This window comes from Panicum virgatum, chromosome 8K (assembly GCF_016808335.1).
Source record: "Panicum virgatum strain AP13 chromosome 8K, P.virgatum_v5, whole genome shotgun sequence".
NCBI classification, from domain to species: domain Eukaryota; kingdom Viridiplantae; phylum Streptophyta; class Magnoliopsida; order Poales; family Poaceae; genus Panicum; species Panicum virgatum.
In genome coordinates, this window is record NC_053143.1 from 20,947,843 (window position 1) to 20,955,563 (window position 7,721).

The 7,721-nt window shown below is 40.7% G+C and overlaps 1 long non-coding RNA gene across 4 annotated transcripts; it reads right to left on the minus strand.

Annotated features, from left to right (window-relative positions):
- Window positions 1-868: 868 nt before the first annotated feature.
- Window positions 869-7,128, minus strand: LOC120644181. Of its 4 annotated transcripts, none has more exons than XR_005663485.1 (13): window positions 6,523-7,128; window positions 5,370-5,972; window positions 4,904-4,982; window positions 4,637-4,687; window positions 4,326-4,369; window positions 4,140-4,236; window positions 3,479-3,616; window positions 3,340-3,402; window positions 2,821-2,908; window positions 2,658-2,732; window positions 2,350-2,538; window positions 1,613-1,784; window positions 869-1,513 (listed from the first exon to the last, which is right to left on the minus strand). It is a non-coding gene; the product is annotated as an uncharacterized LOC120644181 (long non-coding RNA). The 4 variants fall into 4 exon arrangements; XR_005663482.1 differs by having other exon boundaries at window positions 2,313-2,538; XR_005663484.1 differs by having other exon boundaries at window positions 2,313-2,554.
- Between the last annotated feature and the right edge of the window lie 593 nt (window positions 7,129-7,721).

Genomic DNA, 7,721 nt, shown 5'->3' on the forward strand with positions numbered 1-7,721 from the left:
ACGAGGTCTCAATTATGGTAAAAATAGATAAAATATTTGAAATATGAAAAAAGTATATAATTATAAAAATAGATAAATGTTATGTTATATGATAGTGTATAATGGTATGTATGAGTATATAATTATAAAAATATGTTCGAAATATGATACCGCTACGAACACGATTGCTTTTTTAATAATGCAATGCATTCTAATTCGCTGCAAACGAACCGAATAACGCTCCAAATAGTGCGTTCTTCGATGGGTCTCGACAAGTCTGGCTTGCCGTATGGTTTCCCACCGCTCGCTGGCCATGCCTCCCCGTCTGCACCACTGGTCACCTCATATACGCATCGCCGCATGCTTCCTGCATTGTCGAACGCTATCACCGTGAATGCATGCTGCTCAGTTGTCGTCGTCAATAGCCATAAGCCACTAGCACCGGGCCATCATGTGCAACGATACAAGTGTAATCAACCATGGTCGGGTGCATGTTTATATACACACGACCAAACAAGGCCATTCATTTCTTCTGCAAATCTACCAGGCACTATTCCTTTGTACCTGTGTACAAGCTCAATATCCATTGATGTCATGCCTATGCAGCATACACTTTTTTTAAGCAAAACAATTATGATGTTCAATGTATTCCATTATATTCAAATTTTAGAAATCTTGCGACCCACTGCCTCTGTACTTGCATACAAACTCAGTAGCACGTGTTTAAAGAACAATTTTTTAAAATATTAAATATTTAAAAACAACTATATTATATTTAAAAATAATATGGGATTCAGAATTGATATAACAAAAGCAAAATTGATTCATTCACCAAAATTCTAAAAAGAATATATATATAGGACTAATCACATAATAGACACGTTACAGATCAAGATAAAATAGGTATGTTTACACGTGTACACCTTACATTTATTAAATCAAAGTGCATTAGCCTACCTTCCACACACTTTCAATGGTTCAACCTTTCGGCAATCAAAACAGGAGGAACAATAATAACAAAAGAAAAAATTTAACTTTTGCATATGACTGCCTCCTCTATCAATTGGGAATGAAAATTAGCCTCCCTATAGAAATAGCTCCGGGATCATGCAGATCTCCTCACACCTATCATTGCTTTAAAATTACTGAAGGCGAAGATTACATATTCAATTGAGCAGCTTCTTTGACAGCAAGGTTACAATTTCAACAACAGCATTTGCTTTATCTGAAGAATTGTGCACAACACACGTTGGCATTATTTTGGTCGTTGAGATTACACATTTCCACTTAGCATAGCAGGTGCCCAGCTGTTTCATTTTTTATAGCCAGCTAAGTGATAAAAATAGTGTCAGTTTCTTCCTCTTCCTATCTTCAATCCTTTGACCTTATTTCTTTCTAGTGTTACTCAAAAATGAGCAGATCAAGCAGCTTATTCTTTGGCAGGACTTCTGTGTCTCTTGAAGATGATGATAATGATAGCGCGGCCAAGGCCTTTGCCTGGGATTCTTTATTCATGTCCAAGAAGAAGCGATGCCTATCAACAAGAAGCATAGCACATGGGTTCAGAGTCAGAATCTAAAAGCACTAAACCATTGGCCAAATGGATGATACATTATGGAAGGAAGGTGTTTACCATCAGGAATCTGAGGTCAATTCTGGATGAAAGGCAGTTGCTAGAATGTTCCCTTGCCGTACCGCAACAATTACCCGATCTTTCAAATACACTCCTTTTTGCCAAGTGTATTGCTGGTCAGTTGAGAGGACAAGCAGACCTCATTCAGAATCCGGAGTTAAGAACTGCAACACTGCCAAAAAAAAGTATCTTTGTTTCAATAAGGAAAAAAAACTTAGCCAGAACCCAAAAGGTACGAACAGATGAAGGACATCTTATGCAGCCATGCAAGCAAATGAACAAGAAAATGTCACTATGGCTAGAAGGTTCATTTAATGGATGCTCAGCAATGTCCTAAAGACCTAAACTGACAGACCAAGACAAAAGTGATAACAGTACTGATTAGTCCATTTTTCTGAATGTTTGGGTTGCAATGAGTGAGAATAATCATCTCAGGCCTCAAAACCAACTCATATGTCTAGAACTTAGGAGGACTACACAAGAAGTCATACTCTGCATGTAGAATCAGCAAGCTACATGTAAATATCCCCAGTTCCCCACATATGATTGGACCACAATCTTGTGACTGTTTTCCCAAATGTGGCTATCTTCACTGCTCATTCAATGACTAAAGACAACTATGAACATGAGGATAAATAATGAACACTCATCCTAAAAAGCCAGTCTACTTTAAAGACACCAGAACTCAACATTTGCTTACCATTGCAGTATTATAGTCAAGAAAGCAATATGCAAACCTCAGCACTGTCCCCAGATGATATTATAATGCTGGGTCTATTGGCAGGAACAGGGCAATCAGCCAATATTTCAACATCTGAACCTACTTCCAATATAGCAGGTGCCCGTATAAATACACCAGCGATGTATCATTCCCTCCTTCCTTCTCGGCAAGCTTTGGCACAGAGAGCTGTCTCAAAGCTTTGGAGCTGCAAGAGAAACAGTCTGCAATCAAACATGATGTTCACATTTGCTTTTATTTAAAAACCTTTCGCCATGCACAACTCACTAAATAATACCATTAAACAGACATGGCACCCAAATTTACCTGACTCCCAAAAAGGTTACGGTGGAAAGTACAATTTAGTCCTCCAACAAGTTTTCTGGACCCCAGTTTTTTGCCCTGCAAGTAACGATATTAAATTGTTATGATGACATTCTGTTATCTGGCTTCTAAAAATAGAGCATTTATAAATTGATGACCCACACACCTACTGCTTTATTTGCAAGAAAGATAAGCCCAGCACAAGTTCCCCAGACAGGCTTTCCACCACTGACAAACTCTCGAAGTGTAGGAAACTGCATAGCAGATGGAAGTGAGGTTTGCAAGCTACAAGCAAATATGCAGGTATTTAATATACAATCTCAGGCATGAAGAAGATCTGGAAGTCCAAATGCAATCAAGGAGTGGCATCCTCCAGTAAAACTATTTACTGAGAAATTATCTCACGAGAACATGAAGTGGCCACCAGCGCATGAAACTATCTGCTGACTGAGAAGCCAAAAGCAGAAAAGAATTCCATAATAGGAGGCAACCATCATTGCCCATTATGCTACAACCCCTGCTCCTCACACAGAAGGTGGGTGAAAAAGGATACCCACACTTTCTATTTAGGAAATTTTAAAGTAAATCAGAAAAATAATGAAAAAAAATAAAGTGGACACTTTCTATTTTAAAGGATACTTCAAGAGGAACTGGTGTGAAGTGGGCCAAGGCAAAGAAAACAAACCTTGTTCTAAGCAAGAGCAATGGACACGGCCCCTCTCATCAGCCCGGCGCACCATATTACGATCTGTTAAAAAACTCAATTAAGATTATCCTATTGAAAAAGTAATTTCAACAGAAAAATGTTCTAAATAATTACTCACCATCTCCAGGTTATTTTTTTTCCAAAGGTGTCTTTTTTTCGTTAAGTTGGACAAGAAGGACAGCGGGGAAAAAAAGCAGCTCTTCCTACAAGAACTAATCCTAGCAAAATTGAGCTTATGCAAATGGATTTCCCAGGGCTGCAAATAAAAAACAACAAAGCTGAGTATTCATAAACAGAAAAGGTATTTATAAGTAAGACGTGCATTTAAATGACCTGTCACTGGCAAATCAGATGTATTTATCTATATCAGCATAAAAAAAGCTGTAGTCTAGTAGTGATGGTTGGAATAATATAAGTTTTATTCGAAAATGAACTCAGTACCAATTATCCAAAAAGTGGTTCAGTTGCCAAGCCCATTATGATCAATTTACAATTTGAGAAGTTCAAAAATAACTAAAATTTAATGTCCTGAGCCCCGGAACAGAAAAACTATAAAGTTTGAGCATGTATGTTCCTCTTTTGTGATTATTATTACTTTGGAAAATATCCACCAGCAACAGTCAGATTCATTTTCGATAATATCCACTGACAGTATCCACCAGCAACAATCAGATTCGACAATACAAAAGTTGGTAGACTGACAGTAAGTGGCCACATATTTGCTAAATGCTACAGAGTAACCAGGGAACTTCTGAGTTCTGACAATCTATTGGCATTACCATAGTTTTGATCTCGTTGTGGGGATCCCCGGACATCACTCCAAGACCTGCCTGTGTCTGAATTATCTTGGTTCACCATCCGTTTTCTGACTTTTTCCTGTGAAAATCATGCAGATTTACATTTAAAACATTTATATTTTTTTCTATTAAAAACCATTGCATAAGGTGAGTTCAAAAAGACAGTACCAATGCAAGACTTTTGCTTGCCTCTCTTTCGAGCGAGCACTTGCCTACCACATAAAGAAAACATATAAGGTGACATTTAACAACAGCACAGATAGGCAGTGTTCAGGTCCAGAAGAAATCATGTTACTTATACAATTGCACTTTAGTAAACTGAATATTGAATGTATGGCATCAACAGATTACTTTGAATTTTTCCATAGAGAGCAATTAAGTTAATTTGCATCCATGACTGAAGAAAATGGAATCTTATAGCATGCCGTGGAGTAAATTAGGTAAAGAAGATAAAATGACATGAATAAAGATATAATTACCATTCAAAAAACATCGACCGAAGCTCCCATACCAGCAAGCATCAAACCAACCTGCTCAGATTTGAAATTCTGATTACTGTACTGCTAGAAGAATTCCGGATAATAGCAGCAGATAACTCTTCTAAATTAATTACTACACAATGCAGTATGCACGCTTATATAGAAATGCAAATTAACCGGACTTGCTTCAGAGTCAACCACGATAGTAAATAAAACTATAGAGGCCACACAGAATTCTAAGTTCCATCTCATAGAAAGTTTACTTACATTCACCCTCTCTACTCTATGCATCTTCTCAAGGAGTGACAGTTGTGCTGCAGAAGTCCAGTGGATACAGCCGACAGGGCTGAAAATGGAAATAGAGGTTTGGCACAAAAGACATTAGCATCCAGAGAACTGAAACACATCAGCAACATATTCACTAATTTGTTCGAAAACCTTGAATATCTTGCAACTTGCACTAATAATGTTGTGGAAACAACAAGTAACAACTGAATAGATTCAAGCACTTAAAGATCTCACCAACTATCAATGGCATCCTAGATTAGTTCAGTGCTACCCAACTGGGAGTAGACCCTTGATATCCAAAAATCTTCCTCAATTTGAAAGACATTAGGGCAGATATTGGCACAGTTTTACACTCTGTACCGGTGCATCCACATAAATAAATGAATCGTGCTACTCATGAACCAAAAGCAAAGCTTATATTCATAGCAGAGTTATATCAATATACCAATGCAGGTAAACTCATCAACGACCACTTGATCCTTGGGTGCACTGTCATCAAAGAAAGGGTTTATTGCTGTTATTGTGTACCCATGGATCTCATCATACACTGCAGGTTGTGCTGGATCGCTCAGCACCTGCCCTTCCACACCCCATGCTATCTCAGATAGATAAGATCAGGAATATTATCTGAACTGAACCTAGATAAAAAGATTAGTAAATCATTTTTTCTTGGCGAAGTAAAAGTAGCATTTTGATTCTTCGCCAAATGTTATATAGCCTGTAAACAAAATTATGAACTTGTTGCTACCAAAAGCAAAAAAATCTAGCAATTACTCAGAGGTTTAGCCGCCGACCTCACCTCTCGTGGATCCGCTGCCGGCGCCTCGGACCCCGCAGCGGGCTAGGAGGAGGCCTCGGGGCCTCGCCTGCGGCGCCGGGAGCCAGTTCACCGGCGAGATAAAAAAACACCATTCAAGCTGCGGCGCCGGGAGCCTTTGAATATGAGCACCTTTGAATGGGTCAGCCAGATAGCATCTGCAGGTGAAGGATCGTCGCGGTCCTTCGATGCGCAGGAGTGGCTTCTCTGAGGTCGGCGACACCATTCATGCTGGTCATAAACGCCATCAGTTAAAAAGCTCCAAGAATATTAATACATTCAGAAGATTGCAACTAACGTTCGATAAAGGGAAGGCACTCAGATTTACATTGTGGGAGCCTTCGTAGACATATAGAATTTTAAAACTGATATAGCAATGCTAAAATAGGAGATAGCACAATCAAATATAAATTATGTTGGCACCATTCATCATACATTTGTTTGTATAGTACTGTAAGAATCACTGTTAAATTTAGTATCTTATAATTTTACATAGCATATACTGGATGCATCATACATACTAACATTAGAAGTGGATTGGGTAAAAAAAAATATATTCACAACGAAAAGCAACATCATCTGCTGTCTACTCTATGCAATAGAAAAAGGATCATTTTTTCAGTCTATTTGCATGTAGCATACGGAATCACAGATGTGTTACACATAAACCATGCAGAATTCCCATTGCCAAAATCGGCATCCTTTCCACCATAATATACAGATCAAATTGATAAACCAAATATGCACAAAAATAAATAGCTAAAAAAGTTTTTATAAATACCTCCAATTGAAGCTAGAACCCTAGATCAGAAGATGATGCCCCCAACCATTGCCATCCCCGTGGACTCACATGTGTTGGAACGAATTGACAAAAAACCAGATGCATATCTTCAATTCAGGAGACAAATAGGTATCAGTGATGTTAGCATGCACCAGCTTCCAATTTACTCTCCTAAAAAATCCGTCACGAGATAAACCCGGACTGTGCAAGCGAGGTCCATGATCAAACCAAAATCGACAGAAAATCTTTAGGGAAAGACCCATGAAAGGAATTACCTGTCATTTAGGGTGGGGCCGGTCGGACGTGACGAGGACGGCGACGAGGACGGCGGCAGCGCGTGGGCGATCGGGAGGGGAGGGAGTAAAGGGCGCGAGCCGGGGAAGCCGGCCGCACGCCCCTGCGCATCCGTTCAGGTTGTCCTCCTCCCGCTTTCGCTAGCCGCTGAAGCAGAGCAAGCCACGGCGCGAGATGGGGGGATCCAGGTGCGGCTGCGGCCCCGGCCGTTGAGGCGGAGCAGGCGGCGCGCCGATGGGGAGGAAGGCGATGGAGGGGAGGAGCAGCGCTGTGCCATGACCCTGCGGCCGGAGAGGGGAGCACCTGCGGGGGTGGGGACCGCAAACATTTGCCTTTCCAATTTTGCCATTGGCCCCATATTTTATAGGGACAGATGGTCTCACCGTATCATTCACTGGGAGTGGTAAATTCACGAGTGGTCAGTGTTTGCAGTCCTAATATTGCAATTTTTTCGGGGAGAGGAACCGGGGACTCGGGATGGAGAGAGGAGGGGCGTCAGGGAGGGGTATGGAAGGGAGGGGAGCAGCGCCGGGGGAAGGACAGGCGTGATTTACGGGCGGGTAAGCCGTGGCTGCGGTGTCAAAAGAATTTTGCCATCGGGAGCGCGATGGCTCAGTGAACTGGCGGGGGCGACCAATAATCTGCCGGTCTCTCCTGTCAAACTTTCAGTCTCACAGATGGGTCTGACGGTGGTGGTTTGTGAGCTGGGTACGAAAACTAATTTTGGTGAAAAGTATTCCAATTTTCATGGATCCTTATAGTATAGATGCATAGTGTACTTTTTGGCAAGTCAAAAAATAGTGGTGACTCTTCCTCTTCCATGCATCCATTGACGCAAGAAACACTGAATTGGCAACAAGCGAATCAACAAGTTTCTCAGCCGGCGGTCATCGATCAACTCCAAA